We start from the raw sequence: 12,409 nt of genomic DNA, 5'->3' as shown, positions 1-12,409 counted from the left end.
GATCTCTGTATAAACTCCTTTATACAGGATACCCACACTCACATGTCTCTACATGAATAATATGGTTCATATTGTTTGTAACACTTACATCTTATGTAACAATTACAAACTGGGTCATATCCACAATGTTACCAAGATAATGCACCCAATCTTCATCCATTTATTACAGACCTTTTAGATTATTACTTGAACGTGAATCACATGTATGTCAACCATATACTATTCAATTGACATTATTTAATCTTGGATCTTAGTTTATTGGATTGAATTAATGTTGTCTAAATGTCAAATAAAATACCTCTAATTTTATTAGATAAATAATTTGTGGTAACAAAAACTAAAAACCACAAGATACAATAGATTTAGGACATCAATTCCAACACAAAAAATGTCAAAGTTCAGGGGTAAATAATCGACCAAATGTATAAGTGGCAAAATATTTCAGTAAGTGAAGTCTAAGTGCAAGCATACACTATTGAAGAAGTAATGACTTTGGAGTATTCCAAGTTTCGAACCGACGGAACTAGCTTCTAATTTAAAGTGCTTGAGACTGTAAACATTTGTATTGTGAATGGCAAGAATTTTATATTAAAAATAATAAATAGTGATAATCGAACAAGGACTAACAATGCCTCAATCTTTCGAGTTCTATGTCATAAATGATGCGGTCGTATTACACCAAGACAGTGAAATATGCATGAATAGAATAATACTACTCCTATTCGGTCTTGTGTCTCCTTTAGGAGATCTAAGCAATTAATGTTTAATGTTTCCATGGTTAATTAAATCTTAGATTAGTTAAGTTCAGATTCTTTATCCTAAGATGTCCCTTATTTCTAAGGCGACTAACCCACCTATTTCTAGGCTTCTAATCCTGTATCCTTTTGTGACATCCGCTTATACCCTAACCTTCTCAATATTAGAACTTCGCTAAATTCTTAAATTAAGCTGCCAATTTAATTTATCAATACTATCTTTAAATTCAACAAAGAGAATGCATAAATCAAGTTGGTATGAGGTGCAACATTACTCAAGCAATAAGACCCTAGGACATCCGCATTGTCGAACCCCTAGAGATTAGCTCATGACTTTTGATGAAATAATAAATTTTATGAAATCAAGAACCATAACTACAAATGTAGTCTGATTGGTAGAAAGAGGAAAAGAAAAGAAATACATGAATTGAATAGATGAAAATGCTGGAGAATTATAACTCAAAAGAACTTGGAATAAATCCTCAAGTTCTAAGTCTTTCCTGAAGATGATTCCTCCTTTTTCAAGGAGAAATCGTGAAACACTCTGAATTTTTTTATTATTAATTTAATTTCGATAATTTTTTTTTATTAATTGAGGGTATTTTTGAAATTTTGGACTTTAAGTGTAATTGCAGGAATTTAATTATTGACGTTGGAAATTATTTATGTTGGAAATGAATGACATGAGTTAATTCTTTTTTAAAGGAAGGGAGTTTAAAGAATTTATGTCGATTAAGAAAATAATATATTTTATTTTCTTCCTTTTCTTTTCTATTTCTTTTTCTTTTTCTCCCTCCCTTCCCCTCTTCTTCCTCACGTAGACCCCCCATTTTACCCTTGCTGTTCACGTGCCCTAGCAGCTGCCTCAACTCCCACCGCCAGCCACGAACCCCACCGCACTCCATCTCTCGCATCTCTCTCTCTCGGCAACCCTCGTCCCTTCGCTCGCGTTGGATCTCACCAACCAGTCAAGTCGCACCGTCTCCCGATCGACGTCTCAGACCCAGCCGAGCGTCCATCCGAAGTAGCGTGCCACTCGTCCTTGTGCATCATCGCGTCTCCCCAAGGTGGTCCATGTCGAATATGAGGATTCGACCACACCGTTAGTAGCCGCCCGACGCCGCAAGCACCGCTTCAAGCTGCAGTGCCACTTTAGCCCCGCATCCACCACCCCAGCCGTTTCGCTACCAATTTTCGTCGCCCTACCGCGTCGGGTTCATCTTGTTCTTCGTCAGATCATTGGGGTAAGGTTGTGTCGGTTCATTTCATTCTCTTGGCCATTAATACTGTGTTTCAGTGTTATGACTCGCCTTTGCTGGATTTTGTTTCAAGCTTAAGTCATCAAGGAGTTTGGAAGTCAAAGGAGGCACCGTCGTGGAAGGTGGAAGTGATTTTCATTCTTTGAGTAAGTTCTTGATAGTATGGATTTGAACCTGAAGTCTTACAATTGTGGCTTCAATTAAAATTGGAGAGTTGTTTTGTTGTTAGGGCCGCTACTCTGGATTGTCGTTATTGTTTGGTGGTCTAATTTTTATCTATGGAGTATCGACTCAAGGTAAATAATCTTACTACTGGAACTGCCCATGGGCCAGTTACTGGATGTATGCTAGCATGATGGATGAATGTTATGGTAGAATGATAGCATGATGAACTGATAGTTTAGTATATGTTATGGTAGAATGACAGCATGATGAACTAATAGTTTAGTATAACCGTTGTACGCTTTTGCTTGAGGATATGAAAGATGTATTTGTGCACATGGATACTTGAATGCTAGCATGAGATGATATTTAATTCCATGAGGTTGTATGTGATCTGTAAATATTGAGGTGTGTGTGTTTGTTGTAGAGTCATGGTGTTGAAACATATATGTATGTCATAGAGTTATTGTGATAATTATGGTGTCGAGCCTATGATAGTAATTTTACTGATTAGTTAGAATGCCCACTAGGTTTGTGGTTCTTTCGGGATTCACCAGTTATTGTGTCTCCTTCGGGATTCACCAGTTTATGTTTCCTACAGGATTCACCAGTTTATGTTTCCTTCGGTATTCACCAGTTTGTGTTTCCTTCGGGATTCACCAGTTATTGTGTTTCCTTCAGGATTCACCAATTTGTGTTTCCTTCAGAATTCACCAGTGATTGTGTTTTCTTCGGGATTCACCAGATTGTGTTTCCTTTGGGATTCACCAGATATTGTGTCTCCTTCGGGATTCACCAGTTTGTGTTTCCTTCGGGATTCACCAGTTTGTGTTTCCTTCGGGATTCACCAGTTTTGTGTTTCCTTCGGGATTCACCAGTTTGTGTTTCCTTCGGGATTCACCAGTTATTGTGTTTCCTTCGGGATTTACCAGAGGTAGTGGGCATATTTAGCTACATTAGGATAGAAATTAGTTTCCTTTTCATGTATGTATATGTTTCATGAGGACTAGAACAGTTTATATGTTCCACTAGAGGTAGGCGTCTAGAGGACATAGATGTCTAACCTGATCCCAGTAGTGGGGCTACTTACTGAGTATTTATACTCATTCTTTCTCATGTTATTATTTCAGGTAAAGGTAGAGATACACCAGCGATGGACAAGCAAAATTCGTGATCGAGCCACTAGGACTAGTTTTATGCTTCCGCTCATGAGATTTAGATTTCTTTTCATATTTTTTTTTCTTCTTAACTTTCAGTTTTGATATTTGAAACTTACTATTAAGAATCGTTTTCAGACTTATTTATTATCATTTATTATTTATGGGTACCCTATTGTTGTTTTCAATATTTGAATTTAATGAAAGTCTTTTGAACTTATCTTATTTATTTAGCATTTATTTCACCATAAAATATTGTCATTTTAAGTTCCATGCGTGCATGTATTTAGTAACGGCCTAACTTGAGTTCTAGAGGGTCGGGTCGTTACAAATCATTCCTCAACGCACACTTTCGTGGGAAGAGATATCCTAGGGCCGCTATGCCTCATAGGAACTTTTATTCTTGAGACTGCTTACTTGAAATGCTGAGAAAAGACTCAAGGAGTTGCTATAAAGTGATAGAAACTGTAGAAGATGGTGATGAAATTGACAATGAGGAGTTGTGTTTGAAATGGCGGGCTTCCATCCCTTTTATAGGCACTAAAGTAGTTTGTATAGGCCGGAATTTTCTCTCTGAACAATTCCCAAGTGAAATCGAAGCTACACAACTGAATAAAACATGAAAATTGCAACTTTCTTTGACTGGTTTGAATTTTGAAATTTTAGGGCTCACTGATGGGGGAGTATCACTGCACTGCTGCGGCCGCATCAAATAGAAAAACAGCCTAAAACCTGCCAAAATTCACCAGATCAATGCCAAGCTCATGCACAAATCCATTTTTGAAAGTAAAATATCACAAATAGATGTTAAAAAAACATGCATTTCATGATATGAATCACACCCCCAACTTAAGCCTTTTTTGTCCTCAAGAAAATAACATGAATAACTCCCATTTAACATGCATGCTAAGTTTGATAAATGCAAAGACAACAACTTTCAGAAGGGGTCTCAAATCAAATACTTTGCATATCTACAAACTCCTTAGGAATCCTCACAAGAATTTTATTTGCCCAGCGATTCAACATTTCCACTAACCTCCCAAACATGTCAAACTAGCATAGCTACCGATCATTGATCCTAGGGAGGTCCAAAACACGCTATAAACTTACCTAACACCAAACTAACATGGATCACAAAAAGTTTTTTCCCTTCTTCCCCAAACTTAAACTTTTGTTAGGCCTTTAAGGCTTTCATTTTACAAATCTTACTTTCCTTTTCCTTTTTTCTTTTTTTTTTCTTTTTTTTTTCTTTTTTTTTTCTTTTTTTGTTCTTTTTCTTTGTTCTCTTACTTAGGAACACTCCTCAGTGTCACTCTCACCTTCATTCCAGCTTTCTCCCACGAGTTATTTGTGAGCATCTGACTACAAGCAAGAGGCACACTTGAGGTAAACATCACTTTCCAAGCTAATCATTTCACGTAAAGAAAGCACAAGTATATCATGCTTCAATTTTAGCTACTTTTTGTGACCAATTCAAAAAGAATGAGGGTCATCTTAGCTTCTTCTTTTTTTTTCCTTTTATTTTTTACTAGCCTAGCACAAACACATATTCTCCCATTCCCCTTCCCCCTTCCCCTCCAAACTTAAAATAAATGATATATTCATTGCTTGAGAAAGAGAAACGAAAAAATAGGGAAAAAAAACAAGAGAATAGTGTTTTAGCTTGGTTGCAAAATGTATGGCTAGGGCCTCTTAGTACATAAAACTAGTAGGCATGCAAAAGACTAGTCTAGAAAGGCTTTACACAAATAGATAAACATGAAACTTTTGATTTTGCATCCTTTTGGGGTTGAAAGCAAGGTACACAAAAGGAGATATTCCCTATGTATCATCATAAAGAATTACTCTGCACAAGAAACAAAACAACAAGCATCCATCAATTACACAAATTAAGCCAAACAAAAATAAACTCTAGCAAAACCAAAACAGCTAATCTAACAACTAACCTAACTGCACATAAAAGAAACTAAAATAAATTCTAAGAGGAAGAGAACAAGAAAAGGAATATGATACTCCACCAATGAGATGGAACATCATCAACAGCTTCTGAATCTTGTTCACTGTCAATCAGGTTGTGAAGGATATGATCTAGGAAGGGAAGGACAACAAGGTAGTAAGACAAGTTTGGCAAAGGAATGTCCTGAAAGTTGAATCCCTTTATTTTGCATACTTTCAAAAGGCACGAGATTGCCTCATAAATTGCTCCAATTGATCTCCCCAATAGCCCACCACAGCAACAGAATAGACTGATAAAGCATTGGCACTATACGATTGCTAGGAAGGTGTTGCTAGCGCATAACCTATTGTAGTGGCAGCAGTAGAAACAGGAGTAAAAACTAAAGGGGCATTCCTTCGACTGGTTGGAGGATGGAATCAAAGATGGAGTCTTCTATATTAAAAGAGTTTGAAAGTCTATATCCAAAGGATCATCATAAGAATGAGGTAGCATAGAACTCCCAAATGGATATGTCTTGGCGAAAGGAGAGGAAACTGTGGATGGAGTCTTTGTAGTCTTGCCCTTGTGAGCTGCCCTATTCCTTTGCAACCTCTTAATCAAAGTCATATCAATGGCAGGTTTAACTTTGCAAATGTTCTGGGCTGCATCAATCACCACTCCAATCCACTCACAGAGCTGAGGGAAAGAACAAATTTCCCCTCATTCTAAGGTCGCACTTCACCATCTCCTGATAGATAGTACCTCTTAAGTTGATAGTTACATACGGATACTATATAGGAGCATCACACATTCCATAGATACGGTGGTGTCATGGGTAGTGGGCATGACTCGGTGTTTGAAGAAGTAGAGCCAAATGGACAAGTCCTCTGTAATGTCTCCCAGCCGCAAGGTGTGACACCTAGTTAATGACAACACCCACTCGGCCCAAGGCACTCCCACCTTGCATAGTGCATCTTTTATTTTCTCCGCAGATGGAGTATACATTTGCATGAAACTTTTCTTTTCATGATCATTCGACATTGAGTATACAACACCCTTCTAAGCATGGAGATACATTTCTTGAACTGTATGCCTCTATAAAATTCGCATACCATTCTTGGACTACATGCCACTTTTTTCCTGCTTACATAAGGCCTCCGATTTGTAATAGGTGATCACCTGAGTGATAAACTAAGGGAGCTCTCATCCATTCGCTGAGAATCCATTTTCTTTGAAAATCTCTCTCTCTTTGAGTTCATCCATATTCTTTATTCACTAAACATCTTCATCTTCATCACTAGACGATAAAATCACAACCCGCACAACAAATTTCTTCATTTGCCTGTTCACTGTCTTTTGCCCTCCTTCCTTAAGTTGTTTCTTACTCATAGATCTTGTGACCCATTTTGGAGTCACTTGACTCGGAGCAGTCTTTGTGGATCCCACTACTTCTTCGATCTCCCTTTTATTTCCCTCTTTAGTTTGGTTCACCTCAGAGTTTGTTCTCTAACTTCGTAGGTGAAGAGGCCATCAAAATCCTCTTCTTCTTAAACATTACCCTTACCTTCTCGTTGTTGAAAAAAGGTAGTGGCCACATCAAATTTTTCGAGTTGCTCAAGATCCACAACCTTGATTTCTTATTAGGGCTGGGCTGATGCAGCCGCATCAGAGTCCTACTACTGGCACATCTCTTTTTTCTTCCCACTGTGTTTGTTTTCATCTTTTTTTTTACTCTCTTTTTTTCTCCACTCGCACTTCTTCTTCCTTCTTTCGTCTCTTTTCCTTATCTTCAACAAGGTTACGTTGAAGCTTTCTATCAGCCTCTTCATATCTCAAATTCTCCCAATACTGGCTCTTCAATTATTTTGCAATTGGGGCCATCTGCTTCCGCATTCTCCTCCAAGCTTCCTCAGATAAAGAATTGCTGAAGGAAGAGCTTCTTCCCCTTTTCACATCAGACGAATAAGAGTGATGAGGAACTGTACCTTGTTTTGTCAGAACAAAGACTTCCAACCATGTTTCTTCCATCTTCTTAGTTTCTTCTGCAAGAACTTGTCTCTGTTGGGCCCCCATCTCCCGTATTTCCTTTCACCAAGCCTGCAAACAAACTCGAGGTTCTTGAGGGCCATGGGTTTCTCCTTTTCCTTCCCATTTTCAGTCAATCGAGCACTCTGGTGCTCCTTTTGCTTCTTAGGATGCTGAGATAAAGATTTGAATATTCAAAAGTTTATCCTCCCTCCAAAACAAATGTTTTTTTTATTTTAATTAACAAAAAAGAAAAAGAAAAAGAAAATTATTTCAATATTAGTTACTTAGAAATTTATTTATTTATTTATTTTATCTTAAAGGTTAGCAAATTCTAAATTATGTCGATGACACGAAAATTTAAAAATGAAAATCAGGATGATGAAAAATAACGAACAAATGTAGGGGTTTACAAACGTCTAATACACTCATGCCTTATATTTGATATATTGTCGATACACTTGAAATATCATGCTTATAAAATGAAATATGCATGCTTCACTTCACAATACATTACTAATTGAATGTTGATTGTTGTTAGATTTATTGTAGATACACTTGACATGTTGATTATTGTTAGATATATTACTGATATACCAAATTTAACATAAATAAGAAGATCAAAAACTTTGTTTAAAATGATAAATCCTCTATATTATTTTTCTTGGTGTATCTTACAAAGACGAGGTACATATACACAAAGAGATGTAAAAAGAAGGAAAGTATAAATTAGCCTAAGTATAGGGATCCTAAATTACTAATTTTCAGCACAACAGGATATATGGTAATACCCTCCCTCAAACTCAAGGTGGTAAAGTAGTAAACAACTTGAGTTTTTGAAGCAACTGAAGAAAGCGACTAGGTGACAAAGCTTTTTGTGAAGAATCTATTGGTTGTAAATGAAGATGGGTCGCAAGAGAAGAGTGTTACCCAGAAAATGATGATGAACAAAGTGACAGTCATTTTCAATGTGCTTAGTACGTTCACGAAATACATCAGTATGAGCAATCTGAATGGAACTGCGATTGTCACAATGGAGTATAGTAGCAGACTATTGAGGTGTTAGGGTTGATGCCCTAAATCTCGTAGGGTCCTATAGTTTGTAAACCTTGTATAAACAAAAATATATGTCATTAATAATATTTGATATTTTATTCACTTTGTCTATAAAATATATGATATTTTAATTTCATTAACCACAAACTAATAAACTAACATCCAAGGTTATCGTTGTAACTTAAACATGTGTGTGGAGACATACAGGTGGATCATGTTTAAGTGATAACCTAAATGGTCTGTAATATATGGATAAGGTTGGGTACCTTATCCTTGTGACACTACAAGTATGGCCCGCTTTGTAGGTGTTACAAATGTTGCAAAGTGTTACAAATGATCTGATCCTGATCATTCATGTATTAGACATGCGAGCGGGGATATTCTATACAAAGGATTTTGTATAAGACCGAACCACGAAATGTTTAGTTTCATTATATAACGTCGTTCATAATAGAGACTTTTATTTCACTAGGATGACCATAGGTAACATGACCTTAATCCTGAGTGAGTTGTGAACTTTTGTCTATGAAGGCAGTCCTTTGATTTGTATGGGTGAGAGTGGCCAGATCTCCGACTCAACAAACCTACAATTTTGGGGATTTGTCTAATTGAGGAGTTGGGAACTCAACTACACAAGATGTAATTCACTCCTTCCCCGAAGCAGGGGTAAATAGATAAATTGCTCCCTTAAGGGCTGATTCCGGGTCTTGAATAATGTGGCGTCACACCCTCTCCTGGCCAAATAGGGGTTTAGTCATAGAGGAACTATGATCTATTGTTCATTAGAGGGATCAATGGTACTTAAGGAGTTAGATGTAACTACATGGGCAAAATGGTAATTTGGCCCAGATGTACTTACGAGCAATTTGTGAAGGGTCATCGTACTATTGATTGGTTATATCCAATGGACATAAAAATATATCTGTAGTATGAAGAGTGCAACTGTCGGTCTTTAATGGAGTGTCTGACAGTTAATGGATGGCGGATAATGTGATTAAAGAGTTTAATTAGTTATTCACGTACCGTTGGAGCTTCAAGCTACAGGTCCATAAAATCCTCTTGGTAGCTCAAAATGATTTAGTTGTGAATCAGTTCTTTGGGTTAACTGGAAATGTTCAAATTAATAAGAGGGAATTTAATTATATAATTAATTCAATTGTATATGATATAATTGACAGAATGTATTTGATACATTATAGTTGAATTGGAGGAATATTTATTTGAATAAGATTTAAATAGTTGTTAAATTTAATATAAATATAATTTATATTAAATGCCATAAAATAGAAAAAAAGAACTATAGTTTATATTGTATATGATGCAATATTAAAACTATAGATTATAAATATAATATGATAAGTTTGTTATCATATTTATTTATAATTATTAATTATCTGATAATTAATTTCTTTTTTCTCTCTAACCACCTTAGTGGGAAGATAATCAGTTTTTGTGATATGTTGGGATAAATAAAAAAAGATTTTGTTTTTTCCTAACTAATCACTACGACAAACACATAAAGACTACACGATTAACTCGAAGTCTATGCGATAGACTTTGCTATATAAACGATTGAGAGTTTTTCTATGTGATAGCTTGTTCTTCCTTCAATCGTCTTCCTCCTCCAAACTCATAAACTTCCTCTTAACCAAAATAATCAAAGCCCACCTCTCCTAGGTTCTCACCCGGAGAATACCAGGTCACCAAGTGGTAGTGTTCTTCTTTCTTGGTTCGAGTTTTGGTTGTTGTTTGAGGAGTTATGTTGTTGTTCGAAGTGTTCGTGAAAGTTTGAAGGATTAACGCGAAGAAGAGTTCTTCAAAGGTATAATCTCTTGAACATTGCTTCTTATTCAAAAGCATGTTGTAATTTATGTTATTATGCATAATTTGTATGTTTTACTATAAATGTTTATGTTCAATCCAAATGGGATTTGGACGATCCGCTTTCGCTCATAGGTTCTCTGTAAAACGAGTTCCTTCATAAGGAAAACCCATATCAACAAGAAGCTAGTAAAGTCATAGTAACTCAAAAGTAGCATCTGTAAGAGCACAATATTCAAATTCTATATTAAAACAAGAGACAATAGTTTGTTTCTTACTTCGCCAACAGATGGGAGAATCACTTAAGTAAAAGCAGTAACCCGTGGTGGAACGGCGACCAATGGGATCTTCAGCCCAATCAGCATCAGAGTATCCAGATAACACTAAGGATGACTGGAAAAAGAACTAAAGTCCATGACCAAAAGTGCCTTTGACATATCATAGAATGCCAAGAACAATAGTAAAATGTATAGACCGAAGAGCGACCATGAATTGACTAACAATATGAACGGAAAATGCAATATCTGGACAGGTTATAGTAAGGTAAATGAGACTGCCAACTAGTTGTCGATAAAGAGTGGCATCTTTGAGAGGAACACCATCAAATGGATTCAAACAAACATTCGGACTCAGTGGTATTGGTGATGTGGCTGAGTCAGTAATGCCAGATCGAGCTAGAAGATCAGAAGCGTAGTTAGCTTGAGACAAGTAGTAACCATTAAAGCACGATAAGACCTCAAGGTCAAGGAAGTAACTGAGTGGTTCCAATCTTTCATTTAAAAGTGTTTCCCCAGGTAGCTTTGCGAATCAGATATAGTCTGATGATCATCACCTGTAATTATCATCAACATAAAGAAGGAGAAGAACAACATCGTGAGAAGTTCAATGTGTAAACAAAGATGTATGGTGGGGGGACTAGAAGTAAACCCAAGTTGGACGATAGTGGAACTGAATGTGGCAAATCATGCTCGTGCGACGTGTTTTAGACCATATAAAACTCGTCGAAGAAGACATACTTTCTAAGGTGGAGGAGTCATGCCAACCAAAGGTTTCGTATACACCTCCTTAGATAGAGTACCATTGAGAAATGAATTTTTGACATCCATCTGCAAAAAGGACCATTATTTGTCGCCTGCAACAGCTAAAAGACTACGAACAGATATCATTTTAGCGGAGCAAATGTCTCTTCATAGTCAATGTCATATTCTTAAGAATAGCCTTTGTCAACGAGTTGGGCCTTATAACGTTCAATAGAGCCATCTGAATTTGTTTTGATTTTATATATCCACTTACAGCTAATAAGTTTTTTGCCCAGGGGAAGATCAATGTAATCCCAAGTATGAGTCTTTTCTAACACCTGAAATTCCCCGTCCATTACTTGCTGCCAAAGAGGGTTGGTGTTGGCCTCATGATAAGATGACAGTTGGACTAAAGATTGAATAGTGGAAAAGCAATGAAAATCTTGAAGATAATTAGGACGTTGACTAACCCAGGTGGAGCGACGAACAGAAATGACTAATGCAAGTTCAAATTCAGCAACGAAGATTGAGCAAGCTAAGAGGTGTTGTGGGGTTAGATGAAAAAATGTCATGGGAATCCAATGTTGGGTTAGGGAGAGGAAAGATAGGGGTTGTGGGTCAAGTTTAGGAAAAGGGGCATTTGAAGGATTGGTAAAGAAAAGTTGTGAACAAGATAGAGAGTTATGGAAGGAAAGTATAAATTAGCCTAAGTATAGTGATCCTAAATTGCTAATTTCCAGCACAACAATATATATGGTAACACTGCTAATGGAAATTGCATATCTATTTCCCATATCGGTACCGTTGTCAACCCAACCTTAAATCTTCCAAATAATTATCATGTCCCCAATCTTAATTTTAATCTTGCCTTAGTTGGTCAATTATGTGATCCCGATTAACTGTTTGTTTTTCTCCTAATGGTTGTCAGGTTCAAGATCCGCAAACGGGACAAATAGTTGGTATGAGATGCAAGGTAGGATGATTGTTTGAGCTCACCTCTCTTCAGCTTCCTATTTCTTAATCTATCTCTACGTTTGTCAATGACTCTACTATATATCAATTGCACATTCGTCTTGGTCATGTTTCCTCTAAAAAACTTTGCAAGTATGTTTCTATTAGCAATTTAAATAATGTTTCAAAAAGTTTGCTCCCTTTGATTGTTTAAATTGTAAACTTGCGAAACAGCTTGCTTTATCTTTTCCACATTCATCATCTTCTT

Source organism: Benincasa hispida, chromosome 6 (genome assembly GCF_009727055.1).
Source record: "Benincasa hispida cultivar B227 chromosome 6, ASM972705v1, whole genome shotgun sequence".
NCBI classification, from domain to species: Eukaryota; Viridiplantae; Streptophyta; class Magnoliopsida; order Cucurbitales; family Cucurbitaceae; genus Benincasa; species Benincasa hispida.
The sequence above is the reverse complement of the archived record's forward strand: the minus strand, read 5'-3'. Positions refer to the sequence as shown.